Below are 23,981 nucleotides of genomic sequence, written 5' to 3' on the forward strand. Positions count from 1 at the left end.
AAGAAGGTCTCATTTGGTAATGACACTCCTGCAGTCATAAAAGGTAAAGGCTCCATTCTCTTAAAAGAAAAAGTTAAAGCTGGAAATGTTATGTATGTAGATGGTCTAAAGCATAATCTATTGAGTGTCAGTCAAATGTGTGATCAAGGAAATGAGGTAGTATTTCGATCAAATGGATGTGTTGTTCGTGAGCTTGATACAGGAGAAACAGTGATCAAAGGTGTAAGAACTCCAAACAACCTGTACATACTCAAGGGGGGACAACAACAGTGCTACCTAAGCAAAAACGATGAACACTGGCTATGGCACAAAAGATTGGGGCATCTAAGCTTCCCTCAAATAAGAAAAGCATGCAGATACAAGGTTGTTCGTGATCTTCCAGATATCAGCATTCCAGAAAATACAATATGCAAATCATGTCAATTTGGTAAGCAAACCAGAGCACATTTCCCTGAGAAGGAAGGATCAGCTAGTAAGCCTCTTGAACTTGTTCACACTGATTTATGTGGTCCATCTAGGAAAAAGTCACCTCGTGGAGAAGAATACTTTATATTGTTCATTGACAACTTTTCCAGAATGTGTTGGATAGGACTTCTAAAGCATAAAGACGAAGCTTTCGAAAAGTTCAAAGCCTTTAAAGCTTTGGTTGAAAATGAATCAGATCGCAAAATCAAATGCCTCAGGTCTGATCGAGGAGGGGAATTTACCTCGGATGAATTCTTCGACTTCTGTGAAGAACATGGAATAAGAAGGGAATTCTCTACCACAATAACTCCTCAACAAAATGGAGTGGTAGAAAGGATGAACAAAACTGTTCAACAAATGGCTCGTGCTATGCTAGATGAGTCTGGAAATCCTGCAACCTTCTGGGGTGAAGCTGCATTTGCTGCCGTCACTATTGTCAACAAAACAAATGTTTGGGTAAATAACACTCAAACTCCTCATGAACTGTGGTATGGTAAGACTCCTACTGTAAAATACTTCAAAGTTTTTGGAAGCAAATGTTACATCAAAAGGACTGATGAAAAACTTGGCAAGTTTGAACCTAGAGCAGATGAAGGCATTCTCCTTGGTTACTCTTCCCGAAGTAAAGGATATAAGTGTTATAATAAAAGACTTGGGAAAATTGTTGAAAGTATTGATGTTGTGGTTGATGAAGCAGGCAAAAATCCAAAGCAAGTAAAAACCAAAGATTATGAAGAAGATGAGGACTATCCTTCCACATCAAATCAGACTAATTCTGAAGAAGAAGAAACCAATGAGGCACTAGAAGAACAGATAAGGGTAGAAGAAAAGACCCCATCCAAGTATGTTTAGAAGAATCATCTAGAGATTCAAATTTTGGGGCAGAAAGAGGTAGGTGTGCAGACAAGAAGAACTATTACGAAAGCTTCAAGCTATCTAGCATTGCTTTCCTCCGTCGAACCGCAAAATGTAAATGAAGCATGCAAAGATGAATGTTGGGTCAAGGCCATGAATGAAGAACTTGAGCAGATTGAAAAGAATAATACTTGGGAATTGGTTCCTAGACCTAATGATAAGAATGTCATAGGAACCAAATGGATATTCAAAAACAAGCTGAATGAAAATGGAGAAGTTATTAGAAACAAGGCCAGACTTGTTTGTAAAGGGTATGCTCAATAAGAAGTATAGACTTTGAAGAAACTTTTGCACATGTTGCTAGACTTGAAGCCATAAGAATGTTCCTTGCTCTTTCTAGCTTTCAGATGTTCAAGTATATCAAATGGATGTGAAATCTGCATTTCTTAATGGAGACCTAGAAGAAGAAGTATATATATTGAGCAACCATATGGATTCATCCTTGGAAATGATCCAAAACTTGTATGCAGACTCAAAAAGGCTCTCTATGGTCTAAAACAAGCTCCAAGGGCCTGGTATTATCGTCTTGACAAATACCTTCATCAACAAGGTTTTTCAAAAGGATCAGCTGATAGCAATCTATATATAGAAATTGACAATGATAAATTGCTAATACATGTTGTGTATGTTGATGATATCATTTTTGGTAGCAATGAAGAAGCCATGAGTCAAAACTTTGCTTTGGTAATGCAAAAAGAATTTGAAATGTCCCTACTTGGCGAGCTCACATATTTTCTTGGTTTACAAGTTCAACAAAATAAATATGGTATTTTTCTATCACAAACCAAGTACCTCAAGCAGATCTTGAAGAAATATGGCATAGAAGATTCTAAACCAGTATGTACCCCTATGATAATAGGATGCAGCCTCAGTTCAAATGATGAATCAACAACAATACATCAACCAACCTACAGATCCATGATTGGTAGTCTGCTTTATCTAATAGGTACCCGACCAGACATCATGCATGCAGTGGGAATAGTTGGAAGATTCCAAGCAAATCCAAAGGAATCACACCTTCAGGCAGTCAAATGGATTTTCAAATATCTTCAAGGAACACAAAACTTTGGTTTATGGTATCCTAGAGATACATATCTTACACTTCATGTATATACAGATGCAGATTGGGCAAGAAGCATGGATGACAGAAAAAGCACTAGTGGTGGTGCATTCTATATGGGTTCCAGATTAGTGTCCTGGTTCAACAAGAAACAAAGTTCAATTGCATTATCTACAGCTGAAGTAGAATATGTGGCTGCTGCATCTTGTTGCACTCAACTCCTTTGGATGATGCAAACATTGCAAGACATTCAGATCACATGTACTCCACCCATCTCCATTCTGTGTGATAATACAAGTGCAATCAGTATTTCAAAGAATCCAGTCATGCATTCCAAGACCAAGCACATACCTATCAAATATCACTTTCTCCGGGAACAAGTGCTTGAACAAAAGGTCAAATTGGAGTATGTTCCCTCCAAGGAACAGGTTGCTGATATATTCACCAAACCACTGCCCAGGAAAACATTTGAATACCTCAAACAGAAGTTGGGAGTAGTTGATGCATCATCTTGTTGTTGACACTTATCTGTTTCAGAGAAAAGTGGTTGTACGCGAGTTTCATGAAGCGTATCCGCGTACATACGCCGGTTTCTGTGGATACAATTGCGTATATGTTGGTTTGAAGAAAAATAGTGGGCCAGACTCAGGATGAAAAGAGTCTGATATGGGTCTGACAGAGACCATCTGGCACAGGTTCAGGGGGAGCATATACTTGTAATAATGCATTGTTGGCATTATCTTAGAAGATCTTGGTACAATTTCACAACTATTTTTGTTTCAGGTGGAACAGGTGCAGAGGGAGATCATGGCTGCTGGTCTGGATGGTTATTGACAGATGCTGCTAATGATAGTTGCTGATGACTATCATAGTCTTGTTTTAGATATTTTGTCTCTATTTCATGTGTATATTTTATTATCAAGGTCATGTAATGACCTATTTTGTTTCCCCACTATGCCTGGGATGGATGATGTAATGTTCTTGTTTTATCATGTATAAACTTTTGGTATATCCCCACTTGGTTGGGTTGATGAGTCAATCTTGGTATATCCACACTTGGTTGGGATATGGATGTATGTATGAATCCTTGGTGATAGGAAGGTCATTTATGATGTATAGAGTCATGTTATTCTTGTAGAACATCTTTTTGCAGACCTTGCTTACAGTTAGGGGGAGCATGAACAACACACTTCAGCATATCAAAGAATTCAGCATGTACTCAAGGGGAGCATAACCCTTTGCCCTTGACAAAGGGGGAGAATGACTTGGGGTTGCCATCAAGTCCAAAGGGGGGGATTGTTGGCATTATGACACAGGTTTGGCGCTATGACACAGGTGTTTTCCTTGATGGCAACTCACTCAGATGACAGATCACAGTTCAGGATCACAGAATGAAAGAAAAATAAGTATACGCAGGTTGCCCTTGACCAAACTGCGTATACACGCGGGTTCGCACACCAAAAGGCGCTTATGCATATACACACACTTTCATGTAAGGAAAATCACGTACATGTTGGAAAACTTGGTTTTGGTCCATGGTATTTGGTCCTTGGTATTTTGACCCATGGTATTGGTCCAAGGTATCTTGTCCGAAGTGTTGACCCCAGGTATTTGGTCCAAGGTATTGATTCTAAGTGGTTTTGGACCATGGTATTGAGTAAGGCCTAAGACTATAAAAGGAGGAGGAGATCATTAGGCAAAGGCACTCAAGTATTGAATATCTAATGAAGAGAAAGATCTAGAATACTGGTCATTGGGTTATGGTGCATAGCTGGATCTGAATCAAGGAAGAACCTAAGCGCTTGAGGAAGGATAAGTTCTATTGATGGGTCAAGATCTTAAGGCTTGAAGAGAAGTATCTTTATGTGGTTTTGATCTTTTATCTGAATAATTGGTGCATGTCATAATCTGTAAATCTGATGATCTGGGTATAACTGATGTTTGGATAGTTGTAAAAGTTAAATAGTCTTAAACAGATTTGTACGCAGGTTCATTACAACAAGGGCACGTATACACGCTGGTTCGGCATTACAAAACAACGTATACGCAGGTTTGTCTTGAGAAAAGTGCATATGCACGCAGGTTCGAAACATTGAAGTAGTGTACACCTCATAAAATATGTTTTAGCAACTTCTGTTTGTTGTTGCAGTATTCTGGGTTCTGGCTTGGGTTCTGGTTACTGTTACTGTGTTTTGGTTACAGCTTTCAGAAAAGTGATTGTTTGATTCAGTTTTGGTTGGTGCAAAGGAGATTGGTTGATGCAGATATATTTGATGTTTGATTGATGTTATTGATGGATCCAGTCTGAAAATTTATGAAATGTGGTCCCTGGAAGAAAAGAGAAGGTTGTAGCCTTCTGTAGGTCAGCACCTACGTATTAGTAAACACATCAGCTAGTACAAGAGCTAGGGTGTTGTAGCTCCTTTCCAGGAGAAGCTAGAGAATGAGAGAAGGTTGTAGCCTTCTACAGGTAGAAGTCTGCGTACTGGTATAAGACTACACCAGTACAAAATTTGTAAAAAGAAGTTTCTTATTAAAGAAAGAGAGAGACGATTGCAGCAGGTGGTTTTCACCCACATTGGGTTTCCACCTTATATCTTGTGTTCATGTGTGTGATTGCTTGTTCTGTTCACTGCACCTGGTTACTGTTTATATGGTTCCGAAACACAGATTAAGGATCAACTAAGTAAATTATAAGTTTGCAAGACATACGTTGGTTGCTCTAAACACAGTTGCGTATACACACAAGTTGCATTAATAGAAGTAGCGTATATAATTTTTTTTATGGAAATGAAATATTTTTAAATTTCTAATACTGATTCACCCCCCCCCCCCCCCCTCAGTATTATTTCCAACATAGAAGAATCACATCAATCCCATTTGCCCTAGATTCTTCCACATGGTATCGGAGCTAAGGTGCTAAAATCAAATGAAGGGCAACGAAAGAGACATGCAAGGATCTGTCTTCAACGATATCAAAGTAGGTTGAAAGAATTAGAGGAGCAAGTATACAACAAGTTGGTCAACAACAGTCATAATTATATTCATGCACTTTCTCAGTTTGATGAAGTATGTCAGTGAGCCTCACTTCTTGATCACTAAAATTTTTCCATGCCATAAAAGATAGTCTCAGGTATATATATATATTGCATAAGTAATTCAAGGAGTACCTCTTACAATCCATGATTACGTCATTGTATTAGTATAGTTATCACATCAAGGCAATTTCAGTGATGAGACAATATATCTATACAGTGCCACCCACAGATCAATTATGTTATTCATTGACAACTTTGGGCTCTTAGTACATTTCCTCTCTACACAATGCACATAGCCATCACAGTGCAGTGTCATACCAATATAATTATCATAGTCTCAAATTCTCTCTATGATTATGATCTCAATAGCATGGTGATTGGGTCAGAACATAGTATCACTAACATATCAACAATATGTTGAAGTCAAAAATACCTCAAAATGAATTGGGAAGGTCATGAAGCAATCTCCGTGATGTCAAGACCACTGATGTCATGATACTAGAAGGCCTCCAAGAAAGTAGTGCTGAAAGGATACTAATGATGGGCAACTCAAGCAAAAGAAGCATTAAGGTGAAGATCTCCCCTTCACACACCAAGTAAGTATCTTTCAATTTTATAATATGATTTGGTTAAATGATTTCATGATTGCAAGGGGATTTATAAATCAGTTAGATAATCGAAATTGCTTGCATAGAATAAGGAGGATTGTCATAATCCTAATAGAAAAGAGAAATCATTGATATCTATGCAAGAGGTCTATGAAGGAGAAGCATTGTTTGAATGCATCACAAAGACTCATAGAAGTCATATGAAATCACTTAAAGGTCCTTGCATGGAAAAAGGAGGATTGTAATTATCCTCATAGTTAAGAGAAGTTAGTGAACATATCAAGGTCTCCTTTGAATTCATGGGAGGAAACTCTTAAGGTTCTCTCATCCCTATGCAGCAAGAAAGGAGACATAAAAGAGATATGTGAAATACTAGAAGATATACACTCTCTGAAATGAAGTAAAGAATATCATATCACTTAGAACTAATTAAAGGTATCAAAGAATGAAGAAATATCTTCAGGAGATCTCAATTGAGAGATCCAGAAAAGATGATAAGAAGGTAGTCATCATTTATAAGTAAGGTAACTAATGTCAGTGAACAAAGAAGGTTACCTCATATTGCAATTTGTGGTTTCTATGCTAGATAGACAAAGACAAGTCGCGGACAAAAGTATTAAAGGATAAAAGAATTCAATCATGTGTTGAAAGGAAAAGCAAGGTTAATCCTCAAGCAAAGGCAAAAATAAGTATAGTAAAAACTCAATGCTATAGAAAGATTTTGAAAGCTCATATCACTAAAAGATGGAGGAAGCTAAAAAAATGGCCAAGGAAAGAGGGAGTATCAATCAAATCTCTCTTATGAATAAGATAGTATCCCTCACAAAATAGTCCTATCATCATCTCCTAAATCTTGTAATATAAGATATGACAATGATAATAAGATGCATCATGGCATCATGGAAGCATTAGAAACAAGAGATTGTGACATCACCATGGGAGTCATGAAGGACAAAAACCATGGCAAACAAACATGTAGGATATAAAGCTCTTGGGAAACTAAGTGGACACTGAAGAAAAGAAAGAATTCATCTAAGGCTGATCATACATCAAGTCAAGAAGGAAACATTTGACAGTTGGGGATATCCAAGATCCTAAAACATTCTCTGATAGAATCCTCATCGCAGGGTTCACAAATCTAGAGAGGAAGCAAGTGTTTCAACAAGAACTCAAACTTATGCAATCCACAAGATAATAGTGTGATGACATGAAGCATATCAATAGATTGAAGATCTCTTCAATCAAGGAAGTTGTTGAAGAAGCCGAGATGACCTAAAGATAAAATTAGGTATGTATGCGTGTATTTAATTTTATAATGTCACGTCGTATGGTTGCAGGAAATATATATCATCACTTCGATCTTAAGAAGCATGATCAAGAGAAAATGATATCCTCCTCCGAAAAGATGCAGAAAGGCATAAGTCACACTAGATGAAATTGACGGAGGGTTACCCCTGCGCACATCCATAGTATTCATAAAATGGCATAAATACATTGTCCCAGGTAATTACTATCAATGGTTAAGGCCCTTATGGTCACAGTTCCTTTGAATCAGAACTCAATCACACTGCTTTAAACCCTCTATCGGGACTTTTCCTCAATACAACCCTTTTCCTTTCTATTAGGATTCATTTACTCTTCATAACCTATATATAATGTTACAAACCCTTTGAACATACATATGCAACCTTCCCTTTTCTAACCCTTGGCTAACATATGTATTTAATCCACAAATCCTTCATTCGACGCTAATTCTTTATAAAACCCTTTAAATAAGGAAAACACTCCCACACATTACCTTTTCCACCCTTCCTTACAGCTTTTGCACGGATTTCGAGGCTAAACCTCATCGCAGTCGGCCATCGCATCTTTCCTTGGTCATGCATACACATATATCCACCACTTTCCGATATGTGATTTCCCTTTAGAATCGGGAAATACACTATCGACACTTAATACATATCCTTTTCATTTACAAAGGAAAACGCCACCCGAACACGTATTCGGACTTCAAATTCATAAAACCCGTGACTATATTTGTCGTTGGGTCTGCTTCCTGTAGTCGCTCCCCAGTGCTGCACTACGTTAAGGCCCGATCTCCGGTTAGATGATATCTCCGATCGCCGATAATCCCGAATGCCGAACGTCGATATATCGCTATCAGAGATGTCACAACTTTGTTAAACACCGCTGCCTGACCATTGCACCTCCGACTGCCGATTGCAATTTAAATCATGATTGTTGATCTGGCTACGATCCAATGGTCCATGATTAATCGCTGCTCACTCATCGCTAATCTCCAAGGCTCGGTTGCGACTTAATCTCAACTGTTGATCTTCCCGATCCGAGAGTTGTTGAGTGTTACGACTCCATTACTTCGTCCGCTTGTTTACTTCGATTTTACACCATTTTCCTAGGTTTATATAACTTCCGATTTTATTCAAAAGACTCTGCCTTATGCCTTTGCTATTTGGCTGCACTCCCTTTTGGCTTAACCTCTCGGGCCCCTTTGACCTATGTCATCCCGGAGCGTTTGCAGATCCTTCAATGAACTCAAGAATCTATTATGAATCTCGGATTCGTTTTTCTCCCTGTACGTCCACCATGACTCCACCTGCAACTCTCTGCTACACAGGTTATGTTACTTCATCAATCATTCACTATTCGATACTCAATGACACACTTATACAACTTGAAATTAAATCTCTTCGCATATATATAAATCAACACATAATTACAAAATGGGACTTTGTCTCTTGGCCTGATTTTCTAATATCAGTGGCCTGTGCTTACATTATGCTCGTAGGCTTACAAAACACTTCAATCGGTTATCTGTCTGCCTATCCAAACCCTATACATGCCTTTTAGGCTTAGATTTATACAAAGGAATTCTAAAACCAATTTCTGGTTTTAGATCAATAGATTTCTCAACCACATTCCTAAAATCCCTTTCTCATCCCCAAAGATTCTCTCAAATCCACAAAATCATGAACTGACTCTTAATCTAGGATTTACAATCAATTCTCAATCCTCTCATCACTCAATTATCCTAAATCTCTCATGTCCTCCTACATTCGAGAACATTTACAATAAAGCCTCACAACATTCAATTAATGTCTATTCTCGTTAAAATCACTTAGAACGTTAAATAATTACATAAATCCAATACTTGGGAAACCAAATTCCTTGAAACACAATACCCCTATGTCTACTAGAATACAATGATAATGTTGAGCTAGATGCTCCTGCATCAGACTCCCCATGTAAAAAAAAAAAATTATGACCACCTGGTCATAAGTTTGGATAATTGTTTCCTCCTGGATCCCAGACTTTATTTTGTAATCTGTCCTTGCTAGTCAATTGTTCTATTGATGCTCTTATCTTTTGTTGTTCTCCAGGTTTCCATACCTTGTGCTGCAATGCTCCACTTGCTCTGCTTTCATAGTCTGTTGTTGTCTTCCTCTTGTTGTCACTCCTTTTCTTTCTTGCTGCTGTATTTCTCTGAGACACTTTCATCATTAATCTTCTTATCAGTTCAATCTCTCTGTTTAGTATATCCTCTGTCCACTGACTATTTTCATCCCTTGATTGTGGAACTCTCATTCTTGCTTGTTCTTCACTTGTTCTGATCACCTCCTTTTTATATGTACCCTCTTCTTTACTTTTGTTCTGCACCTTTTCTGTTGTTGTTATATTGTCTTTCAGAAAAATCACCTACTTTTGTTTTCTATACCCACCAACTTCTTCTCGATTACTATTTATGACAACTATTTTGTTATCCTTCTTCAACAATTTGTCCTGAACATTTATCCTCTGCTCTTCTAATGTTCTCCAATGAAAGTCTAATTCTCTATATAACTCAATGATTTTACTTGGAGTGAACTTTGGAAATTTTACATAATATTCCATTTCCTCATTTGTTTTTGTCCCATCATTACATGGTCCTTCTTCCTCTGCTAAATATTTTTTGACATCCTTCAATAGATGTTCTTCCTCTTCTTCTTTCATTTGGTTGTCCACCTGTGCCAAATATGTCCCAGTTTTTGCAACAACATCTTCAATTATAAGACAACCATTATAATAAAAAATATAAGGTCTTTGTACCTCTTCTTCCTTTGGCAACACTTCAGTATGTTTCTTTGATCTCTCTTCTTCTGTCAGCACATCAGTATGCTGATTCAAATTCAAAGAACTCTTGAGACTGTCAGCAAGTCTCTCCTTCTCATCATCTATTTCAATGATGTCTTCCAGCACTTGTTCACTGTAGTGAACTGATTCTTTTCCAGTCTCCTTGTCATATTCTGCTTCAAAACTTTCATCTTCTGGAAGGTATTCTTTCACATCTTTGACAACTTTAAAAGATTGTCTATCTTCTTTCAAACCTGTAATCATACACAAATCATTAGTTTTAAAAATACAAGACCTTTTGATCTCACTTGATGCATCAGTCATCTGGTCTTCTGGCTACTTCGAATTATTCATATGATTCAACTCTTCTGGCTCTTCATCACTTTCAAAAAGTAATGGTCCACTTTCTGGTTCACATATCGAAACTTCAATATCTTCTTCAACATATCCCTTTTGTTGTAGCTCAACTCTTTCGAGTTTCTCTATCCTCTGTTTGGAATCTATAATCTATTCAAGTTCCCTTAGCTCCTTTACTAACTGCATATTCACCTGTTGATTCCTCTTCTCTTGTAGCCTCTGCCACTTCACTTTCTTTCTCATGACATAACCATGTTTTTGGTCTGCTTCATTGCTTTGCAACATCTCCATTAATACTTCAAGCTAAACTGCTATCTCAACCTTCTCCCTCTCATATTCTTCTTTACTTAACTGTCTTTGTATGCCATTTGCCTTGGCATCCTTCTCCTTTTGTCCTCTGTTGTGATCTCTTTCAGAACCTCTACTATCCATCTCTATGATTTCCTCACTCACTTCACTATGAGTTGCACTAAAGCCTCTTCCACAGCAAGTCCTCCCTACTGCCACCTACCTCACCAAGCTCTTCTCACTCAGTCTTTTGGCAAGCAATTGGTTCTCTATCTCTGGAACCTCCTTTTGAGCAATTTTCTTTGCTCCTTCTAGGCTTCAACTCATCTGCACTTTCCAAGAATGCAACTATCCTTTTTATCCAATCTCTGTTGGAATTCCTCAAGGCTCTACCACATTTATGCTTTCACTTAGAAACTTTCACCAGCTTCCTTTGTCTCTTAGAAATTCTACTACATCCTTTGTGGAATAGCTTTTGGGAGTTGCAACAATACTTCTGCCTCAATACAATGACTACAACTTTCAATCTTCAAATCCAATTAAAATAAACCCATATCATCTTACCTTAAAGATCTCTGTTTGATCTTGTCTCCCATTCACCTGCACTTTTGAATGAACTATCCTTTCCACTAGCCTTTAGTTGTATCTTCAAACTCTGTTACTTCAATCCCTCTTACGGTTTAACTATTGTAATCTTGTTATAAAATTTCATTCATTCATATCTGCTACTCATTAGACAAACTACATCCCTTCATTTACTGCCAGGATCTCACCACTTCTACAAACCTGTTTCTGCAGATCTTTATTCTTCCATTGCACAAACCTCAATATTCAATCACTGTCAATTAGAATCTGATTCTTTCTTCCAATCCTCTGGCTTTATCTTGGTAAAGCTTAGCTATCGGCAACAATTCCTTCTTGCTGATTTTTCTTTCTACTCAGAAATCCTTAACAATTCCTTCCATTACTACTTCTTAATCTCCTTTTGCCGAGATACTTCATTAGTTGAACCCATCAATCTTCAATCTATTTCTTTGTTAGCAAACTCAAATCAGAATTAAATAAAACAATACTTGCATACTTTCTCTATCCACTCTTCACATTCGAGTGAAACTCCATTCTTCAAAACATCATTGTGGATTCTTCCTGTCTCTGCAATCTCTACTTAATTATGTCTTACCTACCTCTAAGAACTTAACTGTTCTTCTCCATTCTCCCAGCTGTACTCTGGTTGCTTAACCGTTAGATTAGAATCTGATATCCCTTACCTGCATACACATCTTTCCAGATATCTTTGTTCTGAATTCTTTCAAGAAACTTTCACCCATAATTTCTTTCTTCTGCCTGATACTAAATGTTTCGTTTATAACTCAGCTCTGATACCAAAATGACGCAGGGTTACCCCTACACACACCCACAGTATGCATAAAATGGCATAAATACATTGTCCCAGGTAATTACTATCAATGGTTAAGGCCCTTATGGTCACAGTTCCTTTGAATTGGAACTCAATCACCCCGCTTTAAACCCTCTATCGGGACTTTTCCTCAATACAACCCTTTTCCTTTCTATCGGGATTCATTTACTCTTCATAACCTATATATAATGTTATAAACCCTTTGAACATACATATGCAACCTTCCCTTTTCTAACCCTTGGCTAACATATGTATTTAATCCACAAACCCTTCATTCAGCACTAATTCTTTATAAAACCCTTTAAATAAGGAAAACACTCCCACACATTACCTTTTCCGCCCTTTCGTACGGCTTCTGCATGGATTTCGAGGTTAAACCTCATCGTAGTCGGCCATTGCATCTTTCCTTGGTCATGCATACACATATATCCACCACCTTCTGATATGTGATTTCCCTTTAGAATCAGGAAGTACACTATCGACGCTTAATACATATCCTTTTCGTTTACAAAGGAAAACGCCACCCGAACGCATATGCAGACTTCAAATTCATAAAACCCGTTACTATATTTGTCGTCGGGTCTGCTTCCTGTAGTCGCTCCCCAGTGCTGCACTATGTTAAGGCCCAATCTCCGATTAGACGATATCTCCGATCGCCGATAATCCCAAACGTTGAACGCCGATATATCGCTATCGGCGATGTCACAACTCTGTTAAACACCGCCGCTAACCATTACACCTCCGACTTCTGATTGCGATTTAAATCATGACCGTTGATCTGGCCATGATCCAACGGTCCATGATTAATATTTTCTCACTCATCCCAAATCTCCAAGGCTCGGTTGCGACATAATCTCAACCATTGATCTTCCCGATCCGACAGTTGCTGAGCGTTACAACTCCATTACTCCGTCCACCTGTTTACTTCGATTTTACACCATTTTCCCAGGTTTATATAACTTCCGGTTTTATTCAAAAGACTCTGCCTTATGCCTTTGATATTCGGCTGCACTCCCTTTTGGCTTAACCTCTCATGCCCCTTTGACCTATGTCATCCAGAGCGTTTGCAGATCCTTCAATGAACTCAAGAATCTATTACGAATCTCGGATTCGTTTTTCTCCCTGTACATCCACCACGACTCCACCTGCAACTCTCTGCTACATAGGTTATGTTAATTCACCAATCATTCACTATTCGATACTCGATGACACACTTATACAACTTGAAATTAAATCTCTTCGCATATATATAAATCAACACATAATTACAAAATGGGACTCTGTCTCTTGGCCTGATTTTCTAATATCAGTGGCCTCTGCTTACATTCTACCCGTAGGCTTACAAAACACTTCAATCGGTTATCTGTCTGCCTATCCAACCCCTGTACATGCCTTTTAGGCTTACATTTATACAAAGGAATTCTAAAACCAATTTCTGGTTTTAGATCCATAGATTTCTCAACCACATTCCTAAAATCCCTTTCTCATCCCTAAGGATTCTCTCAAATCCACAAAATCATGAACTGACTCGTAATCTAGGATTTATAATCAATTCTCAATCCTCTCATCACTCAACTATCCTAACTCTCTCATGTTCTCCTACATTCGAGAAAATTTACAATAAATCCTCACAACATTTAATTAATGTCTTTTCTCATTAAAATCACTCAGAACATTAAATAATTACATAAATCCAATACTTGGGAAACCAACTTCCTTGAAACACAAGACCCCTATGTCTACTAGAATACAATGATAATGTTGAGCTGGATGCTCCTGCATCAGAAATCAACATAATATGTCCTCATATGATGTTGAGGTAGTTGACTAAGAAACACTGATTGAAAGCTCCTATAAATGAAATGTGCGAGGAAGGAAGAGATCGTGAGATATGAAACCATAATGAAGCCAATCAACATCCAAAAGACCAAGAAGATTTGACTAGGAAATCTCCTCGAAAGATATGTAGGCTCTAATGAAAATATGAAAAAGATGAATACCCTTGACAATAGATATCTTTGGGAGATGTGTCAACATGTATGCAGGATGCTGACAACTACATGAAGATGTCATGATGAAGATCCATCTCGAAAGGTACAATTTGATTTAATGTTTTGATTTCTTGAATAATATCTGGATGATATCATGCAGGGCTACTAACACAAAAGTTGTAAGTACAAGTACAACTAGCATTCATGTGGTGGATAGAAATCCTTGAAAGAAAAATGATGAATAAGTAGCCATATGAAGAAGGTTCCAGATATGTATCAAGAAGGCCACTTTCCATGAAGAAAGGAATGACATGACAAACCATGAAGGAAAGTGATGGATGGTCTATGCCTTACAAGAAAGAAGCTCAACTGAATTTTATGACATCAAGGAAAGAAGTTGATCAAGCAGCTGAAGGACCCACGAAGAAGAAGTTGCTGATGAAAAATAGAATCCCTTGGTAAGAGGGAGCTCTGACAAGTCCTTGATCAAGAGGGCGTTTGAATTAAGATCATCCCTGATTACAAAGGAGTGACAATTGTGTTTTTCCATGTCATGTGTCATGCATTAGATTAGGACTAACAACCAAAAGTCTAGATGAAGGCCATGAATGGAAATGAAGACACATGGTAGACACAACATTCTTTTCTTCACTTGGGAAGAAATAATGGGAGGATTGGGTAATCATCTAGCATCTAATACTCTTTGAGGATGTGTAGGGCATCCAAGACAAGAGTAACAAAGAGGACCAATATTCTTTGAGGGCTGCGAACCCAAGATAAGAATAGTCCTAGAAGGTCATACACCTGGATGGGTATGTACCTTGAGAGACACTGATAAAGGTGTCTATAAATCATTGGTCTCACCAGCATTGTAGCTCATTGTTATAGACATTTTTGTGCCTTGCATCACTGAGCATGAAATGTCAATAATCAAGGGATCCAAAGTCCCTAAACATGTTGTTCCTACCCCTAGAGGAACAAGGCCAAGTAACCACAACAATTCACAAAAGTTCTCCACCTGAAAACACTCAAAAACAAGGCAATTCTGGATCATGTCAACTGCTCCACTGAGCATCTGCGCTAAATGTCAACTCCTCCACTGTCTACCTGCGTTGAATGTCAACTGCAAAGAAGGCTACCTGCGCTGGGCGAGTTTGGACATGTGGCACAGTCATTCCTCAAGGTGTCAATGCCCAGGAAGCTTCCAAAATGACACTTGGATCAGGGAATTCGACTGGTGATGAGTAAGAGGTTCCAAATCTCCAAGTGGAAGCAAGAACCTCCAAGTGGACTCAAAAACTGAAGTGGGAGAGGACACTAGTCAGCTTCATACCAGCCTCAAGCTGACTCATCCTTTCTCCAAAACTCCTATATATAGATCTCTCTCATGAGGTCTAGGGAGGCTGGAATTTAGTATTTGCAAAGAATTGCTGATGGTTTGTGGCTAGAAATATTGGGTGTGTTATGCTTTGAAAGGAGCTGAAGAAGGAAGTCCATTATGCTGGGAAGGAGATGCTGGGTTGGAGCCCTATGGGTTGTATCTCTTCCCGAACATTGTTACTTTCAATAAAGCTATCTTGATTCTTTCCTATATGCTGGTGTATTTTGTGTAATTGCATTAGTATATTTGATTTACTTCTAATCCTGAATCATTTATGAATATGTATATTTGCCTTTGTATTGTGTTCTTCTCTTGTTGCTCTTGTCACAGGTAGTTGTTCTCTTGTGATCTCGTGGGATTCAAGTAGCTGTTCTCTTGATCAAGCGAGGAGGCAAGTAGCTGGGGACACACAAAGGGAATAGGATCTAGTTCGAAGGACAACCGAAAGACAATGGTAAGTCTGCCAATCTCCTCTCTTTCATATTTCATAAAGGAAGAAATCATGATAGCTGCATTCGTTTGTTGCTAAGGCGCTATCACACCTTAGGTGGATAGGATCGTCCTAAATAGGCATTTTTCCCCACAACAAATTGGCGACTCCGCTGGGGAAGAACTTATTTACTCATTTCATTTGTGTTTCCATCATTTGTTTACTTCATAGACTTGACAGCAACTCTTGAACCGCATCTTTCCCGGATGCAAAGTAAAAGTTGCTGCTTTGATCCAGTATGTTGGACTTGTCTATGATTTAAACTAGATCCACAAACGATTTGGTTGATCCTTGTGATAGTCTTTAGTACCCTATCAAAGCATCCCTCTGTTTATACCCTGCTTGTGTTTCTGATTTGGCCTGAAACAGTTGATTTTTGAGCATTTTGTGACCTAGAAACCAAGAGAAACGAGAGTTTCTCTCTTCATTGTAGGCACTGTGAAGGCAGTCTGCATTTCAACGCAGGTCCTGAAGGGGCTACCTGCGCTGAATGTCAAACTGACAGTGTTGCACCTGCGTTGAACCAGTGTGGCCTTGTGCAGCTGGGGTTCTTTGTCCTCTCTTGCCCTGTTTTGATCTCTGTTTTTGCAGCCTTTAACCAAGTAGGTGTTGGTCTGATAACCCTTTTCTTTGCCTGAATTCCGCCTCAATTTTTGTACAAAAAGATTGTGAATGTTTTTATGTGTTTGTGGCGTCATTTACAGTCTTCCTTTGCATGAGTAAAGTAGTCTTTCTGTAGCCTTTGATTCAGATCTGATTGAGAGTGATCTTAGAAGAGAGTTCATTGGCTGTTTGTTCAGATTGATTGTAGTTTTACTTTTGCTTGTTGGTTTGAATTTGTTCTTTTCAAAGTATCAAAAACGAGTATTTATTTCGAAAATCGCAAAGTGATTGTAATCTCTTCTACCCTTGTTGATTTCGAAGAAAGTGAACTTGTTTATTTTTTATCATTGTAAAAGAGAATTCAAATTTGTGCAAAAAGCTTTCTTTGTAGGCATTTATACTAAGAAAGTGAAAACAAACACCTGCATTGTGCATTTTGCATTTGATAAGTTTGCATGTTGGATTTAGGGAAAGTGCATTAGAGTGTACTGATTGCTCTTTGAGAAAAGATAGTCGCTCTCTTTTCCCTTAGTAGCTAGGATTTTCAAAGTTGAAAGATTGAAAAGCTTGCTTATCATCTTAGACTGCATTTAGGAATTTGTATCATACATCTCGTGGTGAACCTTGAAAGGCAAACTTTAAAAAGATCAACCTAAAATAAACTGAATGAACCTAACAACGCTTTGTAACATAACGCACAACATAGAGGTCTAGGCTAGAGACGTGTTCCGGCGTCGTTAAACATAGTGACTGTCGATCTTGAAGAAGGTGGGTGATTCCTCCTGAGAGTCGGTGGCACTAATACGGATTGTGCTCCCACGTACCGTCGCGTATATATTGGGAGACCCCTATAGGCATATATATTTTATCCTTAGGAAGCCGTGTCGGCCGCCCTACTGATCGCAATGCAGTGAACACATCATTCACGAAGATCGACCACCCGTACCGTAAAATGTATTCTGTGGTTTTGCGAAAGGTTTGGCACACCCTCTGCCTAGATCTCCAGAGCAGTTTATTTTGGCCTTTTTCAAACTCTATAACAGAAAAAGTCCATCCAAGCATTTGTCACTTCGGGCTCGTTAAAACATTGAAGGAGACTAGAGTCATCTTTAGCTTTTTCTCGACTCTTTAAAACTGAAAAAGCAAGTTGTGTCTAAAAGCGTCTAATAAAATTCATTCAGTTCGGAAACACAAATTTCCCCTTTTAATATTTTGGTTGATCGAGTAATCCGCAATCGTGGAAGAAAGTCAATTGAAACCCCATCGTTCGCGGAGGCTTACGAGTCAACCATCTTTGTCTCCGGAATCGAAAACAGTACGGACAAAGCGAACTCGTTTAACCGGTTCAAAATCTCCTATAAAAGTTCGAACTAGTGTTCCAACTACATCTGAGGTTCCGGTTACTCCAAACATTTCTGGAAACCCTGCCTCTATAGAAGAAGTTCAACAGCCACAGCAGGACAGTAATACTGATCCTAGTCTAGGGGCAAATACTTGTATAACTGAACCAGTTCCATCTGTAACTGGTCCAGAGAGTATTGTTCCTCAAACAACTGTCGCTGTCGAAACAACCCCTTCTTCGGCACCAGAAATATTTTACAGACCTGACGGTCTTCCTCTTCCACCTGGTTTGATTGCGATAGAGGAAATTGCAGAGGATCCGCAAGCAAGTACTCCAACCCATTTTGGAGTCGGGGTCACTCTATTTCCTTCATCAGAGGTTAATCCACCACAAGTGGAGGTTCCTGTAGAATCGCTAGACAATCTATTGGATAGACTTAAAATGTCTGAACAACCGTCATCATCTAGGACTGTGTCAAACGACACAGCGACAACAAAAGCCCCTGCCGTCACTCCGACAATGTTTGCCGGCATACCAGCTGTCCCGACTAGCTCACAACAGCTAGAAGGAGTCCACCAAGGGACTATTTCGACAGTGTGGTCTGTTCCAGTTTGTTCATCCGGAGTAATATCCGATAACTCTTATGTTGAGACTCGCCAAATTGATCCATTTGGAGGACAATTTGGGCAATCCAGTCCCCAAGGACAATCAATCCCCTTGAGTTCCGGATTGCTACCGTATGGGGGGCAGTATGCCCTTTCATTACCCCCTCCCGGAGGGTACCCATACGAGAGTTCACAACAGTATTCAGGTTATACTGGAATCGCATCAAGTAGTTGGGTACCTATGCTACCTCAACAACCAAGGGTTGTATATTCTATGCAACAGTGTGTACCTATGATGAACATCCCAACCACGCCGGCTATTGTAACAGTGTCACAAGTTCAAGCGATGCCTGTTGCATGTCAACCTCAGATTTCTCAGGTTGTAATGCAACAGCCCCTTGAACATGGGTCACAACCACAATCGCCAACTGGTGGGGCGACACAGGTCCAAACGGGTACAATTACCCCACACCTTGGTCCAACGGTTAGCATAGCACAACAGAACATGGCTTCACAACCGTGGCTAGTGCAATACCAACAACCACAATTCCAGCAGGTATACCAAGGTTCTGAGCAGCAGATCTTTGCGAACAGTGGACAACCGTATATCCAAAACAGTCAAAACCAACCACTTTACAGTGGTCAAGTCCACCAACCGTATCAGTCATACCAACATCAATAACATTATGCTGGTATGCAAAGACCAACTGCTCAAGCGATTCCATCGTACCCTGGTTATGCTTCGCCTAACCTGAATCAACAGTTACCATTCGTGGCAACTTTAGAGTTACCCGACTTACACCGGTTAACCAACGATCCGATTGCTTATGCCCCTTGGTGGCCAGCGATTCCTCACAAACTTCCATCTGACATTCCTAAATTCAATGGAAATCCAGGTGAAGACCCATCGAATGACGTGATGACTTTTCATCTGTGGTGTTCGTCGAACACCCTAAACGACGATTCGATAAGGCTTCGCCTTTTTCAGAGGACATTGACAGGTCCAACGGCTAAATGGTATATTGAATTACCTAGAGCCTCGTTCGACAATTTTAGCTCCCTAGCCACGACTTTCTTAACCCATTTTCAATTACCGATAAGGTATGAAACGAGAACAGAAATATTAAGCAACTTCAAGCAGACAACCGCCACTCATATATCTGATCATATACATGAATGGCGTCGTCGTCGTAGAATGGTTAAAACATACGTTCCCGATCAGTTGTTAGCTGAATGGTTTATAAAGTCGTTACTTCCTGCTATAACGGAAGATGTGGCAAAGGGGGGAGTCGTAACAGAGGAGCAAGTTATCGCTCGTGCACAGTATCTGGACTTAGTTTATACTCAGTCCGGCACGCTCTACGACAAAATACCTGACGCCCCTAGACCAGAATTTTCAATTCCTCCTCCTCCAAAATCCAATAGTGACTCTCATGCCGGTGATGGCGTGATTGGCACGGCAAACGCGAAATCGATAAAGGCTTCATCTAAGAAAGCCTGTAAGAATTCGGATCAAAATGCAAAAGAGGAAATTCTTGCTTCGGAAGTAAATGCCGTATCCGCAGATAAAGGCAAAGAAACCAATCAACCAGGAAGCAAGAAGAAACAAAACAAAGGGAAGAAGAAGAAACAGGGTGAGTCATCTCCTGGAAAGAATTCTTCAAGCCCTCCTGGGAAAGGAAAACCAAAAAGTCCATGTTTTATATGTGACGAGGATCATTGGACAGCAGACTGTCCATACAAAGCTGAGCTAAAAATATTCTTAAAGAATTCACAAACCCCAGCTGTGTTAATTGATCCGTTTCCGAATCCAGGTCAAAATCTGGTTGATAGTGGAAATGCTTCCCCGTCACAAGTTCTAATGTTGTCAATCTCTAAGCAACAAAATGATGCTTTGATTTCGATAAGGAACAAAGATTACGAGAATCCGCAGCTGTTGAATGGCAAGGAAAGAGATCAACCAAGCAATTCGACGACAACTTCGGCAGAAGTTGTGCCACCATTCATTACGGGAAGCATTCCAATGATCCATGGAAGCAATCATTCTCTCCAAAATATCGGAGTAATTTTCCTAAAAGACCCTACTTTAATGGGTACTTTTGCCCTACCGCCTCCGAGTAATCTGGCAGAAATGGCCACAGTGGAATATGAAACCTTCTTTTTCTAATGGATCTAAAACTTCGAGGATAGTTCCTATCTCATGTCAACCTCGTTAAAGAATGAAATAAGGAGTCAAGAGGATAGTTCTTTACTGTGTCAACCTCATTAAAAAAATGAAATGACCCCCTGAAGTCTAGGGGGCATACGCCTCATTTGCATTATTATGCTGGGGGGCATGCAAAAGAATCGAGCAGTTTTAGCATAACGTTCATGCTCGTTAAAAAATAAACACAAGATCCGAGCAGTTTTAACACGGTCTTCATGCTCGTTAAAAAATAAATATAAGCAGTGAGCAATGTTTCCTCCAGAGTTTAAGCTCATTTTTAAATAAAAAATGAACCTATCCCGGTAAATAACCGCTGTGATCGTAAATTTATCAGCCATAAAAGCCTTGGTCGTGTTTGCACATGCCACCTCCACTTTCATTTGGCCGATCGTTCACCTCCATATGATTGTTTACCCATTTTGAGGAACAACTGCGAAGAGTGATCTCACCTAGCCATCCTCGTGACACTACCGTGATTGGAAAATTCCAACCTGTACCTGGAATCAGTTGCTATCCCTGTTTATCACTCGTTCCTCAAAAGACGAGTCTTCTTTAAGCTCTTTTCATTTGACTCGTAAAATATGAAAAGATTGCCGAGTTATGGCCTTCCAGCTCGTTAAAGGGACCGGGAGAGCTATCCCTCCTCTAGATTTTAATCTTTTTGGACCTGAGGGATTATTGCACAAAAAGGTCGAGCGCTTGTTTTATTCGGCTCGTTAAAGTTATCGAAAAATCATCCCTTTCGTATTGTTTTATACTTTTTCGGACTTAAGGGATTAGATGACGAAAAAGGAATTTTGGAGTTAACTTTATGTACCTTTTCAGACTCTCTAAAAATGAAAAGGACCGAGTTTTCCTTGTCGTTGGACTCGTTAAAATGATTAAATAGCGACAAACTTGTCTTTAGACGAGAACGAGTTTCCCTATCGCTAGGCTCGTTAAAACATAGCGATGGGCTTGCCCGAAGGGCAGGTTATAGAACACGCATATGTTATCCTCCTCAAGCTTGACAAAAATAAAGAGGTACTGGTCAGCAATGACTGGGGAAAAATTGGGAAAGATCAAGAAAACTTTGATGGTAGCATGTCGCTCTTGAACATGACACTTTTCCTCCGTATCACAATTCGGGTTGGGTTGTTTCATTCACCGGTCACATCACCATGGTCTCGCCATACCATCCATATTTGGGGTTCAGAAAGAGTCAACCGGGTCCCATCCACTGCCATACATTATCCTTCATCCATTCATGACCGCCACCCTGAATCATATGTCACAGATTGTTTTCACCTCCATTAAAATCATTAGCTCCATTCCGTGTCACTGATGTGGGATTCATTAAGGCCCTCCTTTGACGGATCACTCCTTGTCGACATCAGCTCATTATCCAAGGATTTGATCTAGGAACAACCCCTTCAGTACTTTGAAGCTTGCATGCCTTACATTAAGGCCCTCCTTTGACGGATCACTCCTTGTCGACATCAGCTCATTATCCAAGGAGTTGATCTAGGAACAACCCCTTCAGTACTTTGAAGCTTGCATGCCTTAATAGCAAGTTTCTCACTTCCGGCGACAGGTATACATCAATGACCTTCGACCAGAAGATTCTGCGTGGTGTTTGACGCCAAGTCCTTTATTCACACCACGTGAATTGTACTGCAGTACCTTGAGGGTCATTATCATTATCGGTGATTCCTCTCGCGCTTGTTAACGGTTTACATCATTGACCGGTAATCAAGCGATGTCTTTCCATGTTTGACTTCAGCGCAATTCTCACATGGATCGACTTGTACTTAGAGTGAAGATCGAACGAGTTTGAAGACCTAGGATCTAGTTTCATCCATTCGGGCTGCGATATATATATATTCAGGAAAGATAAAGACATTTGACATGTACATCATTGCAGCAGATGATCATCCTACTCAAAGGATGATAATTTTCACCAAAATTATCAGTCTACCATCAGACGATCGTCTGTTCTATGTACAAAAATGAATTTATAAAGCTGAGAATGGGAATGCCCGCCTCAGCTAGATCATGAAAGCAGTATGAATCATAATGTATTGTGTTGTATTTTATTACAGGTCTCCTCCTAGCAGATGGATGAACTTCGGACCCTCCTGGATAAAGCATTTCACCCGATAAACGGCCTCATACTTTAGGGGGCAACTGTTATAGACATTTTTGTGCCTTGCATCACTGAGCATGAAATGTCAATAATCAAGGGATCCAAAGTCCCTAAACATGTTGCTCCTACCCCTAGAGGAACAAGGCCAAGTAACCACAGCAATTCACAAAAGTTCTCCACCTGAAAACACTCAAAAACAAGGCAATTTTGGATCATGTCAACTGCTCCACTGAGCATCTGCGCTGAATGTCAACTGCTCCACTGTCTACCTGCGTTGAATGTCAACTGCAAAGAAGGATACCTGCACTGGGCGAGTTTGGACATGTGGCACAGTCATTCCTCAAGGTGTCAATGCCTAGGAAGCTTCCAAAATGACACTTGGATCAGGGAATTCGACTGGTGATGAGTAAGAGGTTCCAAATCTCCAAGTGGAAGCAAGAACCTCCAAGTGGACTCAAAAACTGAAGTGGGAGAGGACACTAGTCAGCTTCATACCAGCCTCAAGCTGACTCATCCTTTCTCCAAAACTCCTATATATAGATCTCTCTCATGAGGTCTAGGGAGGCTGGAATTTAGTATTTGCAAAGAATTGCTGATGGTTTGTGGCTAGAAATATTGGGTGTGTTATGCTTTGAAAGGAGCTGAAGAAGGAAGTCCATTCTGCTGGGAAGGAGATGCTGGGTTGGAGCCCTATGGGTTGTATCTCTTCCTAAACACTGTTACTTTCAATAAAGCTATCTTGATTCTTTCCTATATGCTGGTGTATTTTGTGTAATTGCATTAGTATATTTGATTTACTTCTAATCCTGAATCATTTATGAATATGTATATTTGCCTTTGTATTGTGTTCTTCTCTTGTTGCTCTTGTCACAGGTAGCTGTTCTCTTGTGATCTCGTGGGATTCAAGTAGTTGTTCTCTTGATCAAGCGAGGAGGCAAGTAGCTGGGGACACACAAAGGGAA

The sequence above is a fragment of the Pinus tabuliformis genome, chromosome 7 (assembly GCF_031772625.1).
Source record: "Pinus tabuliformis cultivar Carrire ecotype Pingquan chromosome 7, CPIR1, whole genome shotgun sequence".
Classification (NCBI taxonomy): Eukaryota; Viridiplantae; Streptophyta; class Pinopsida; order Pinales; family Pinaceae; genus Pinus; species Pinus tabuliformis.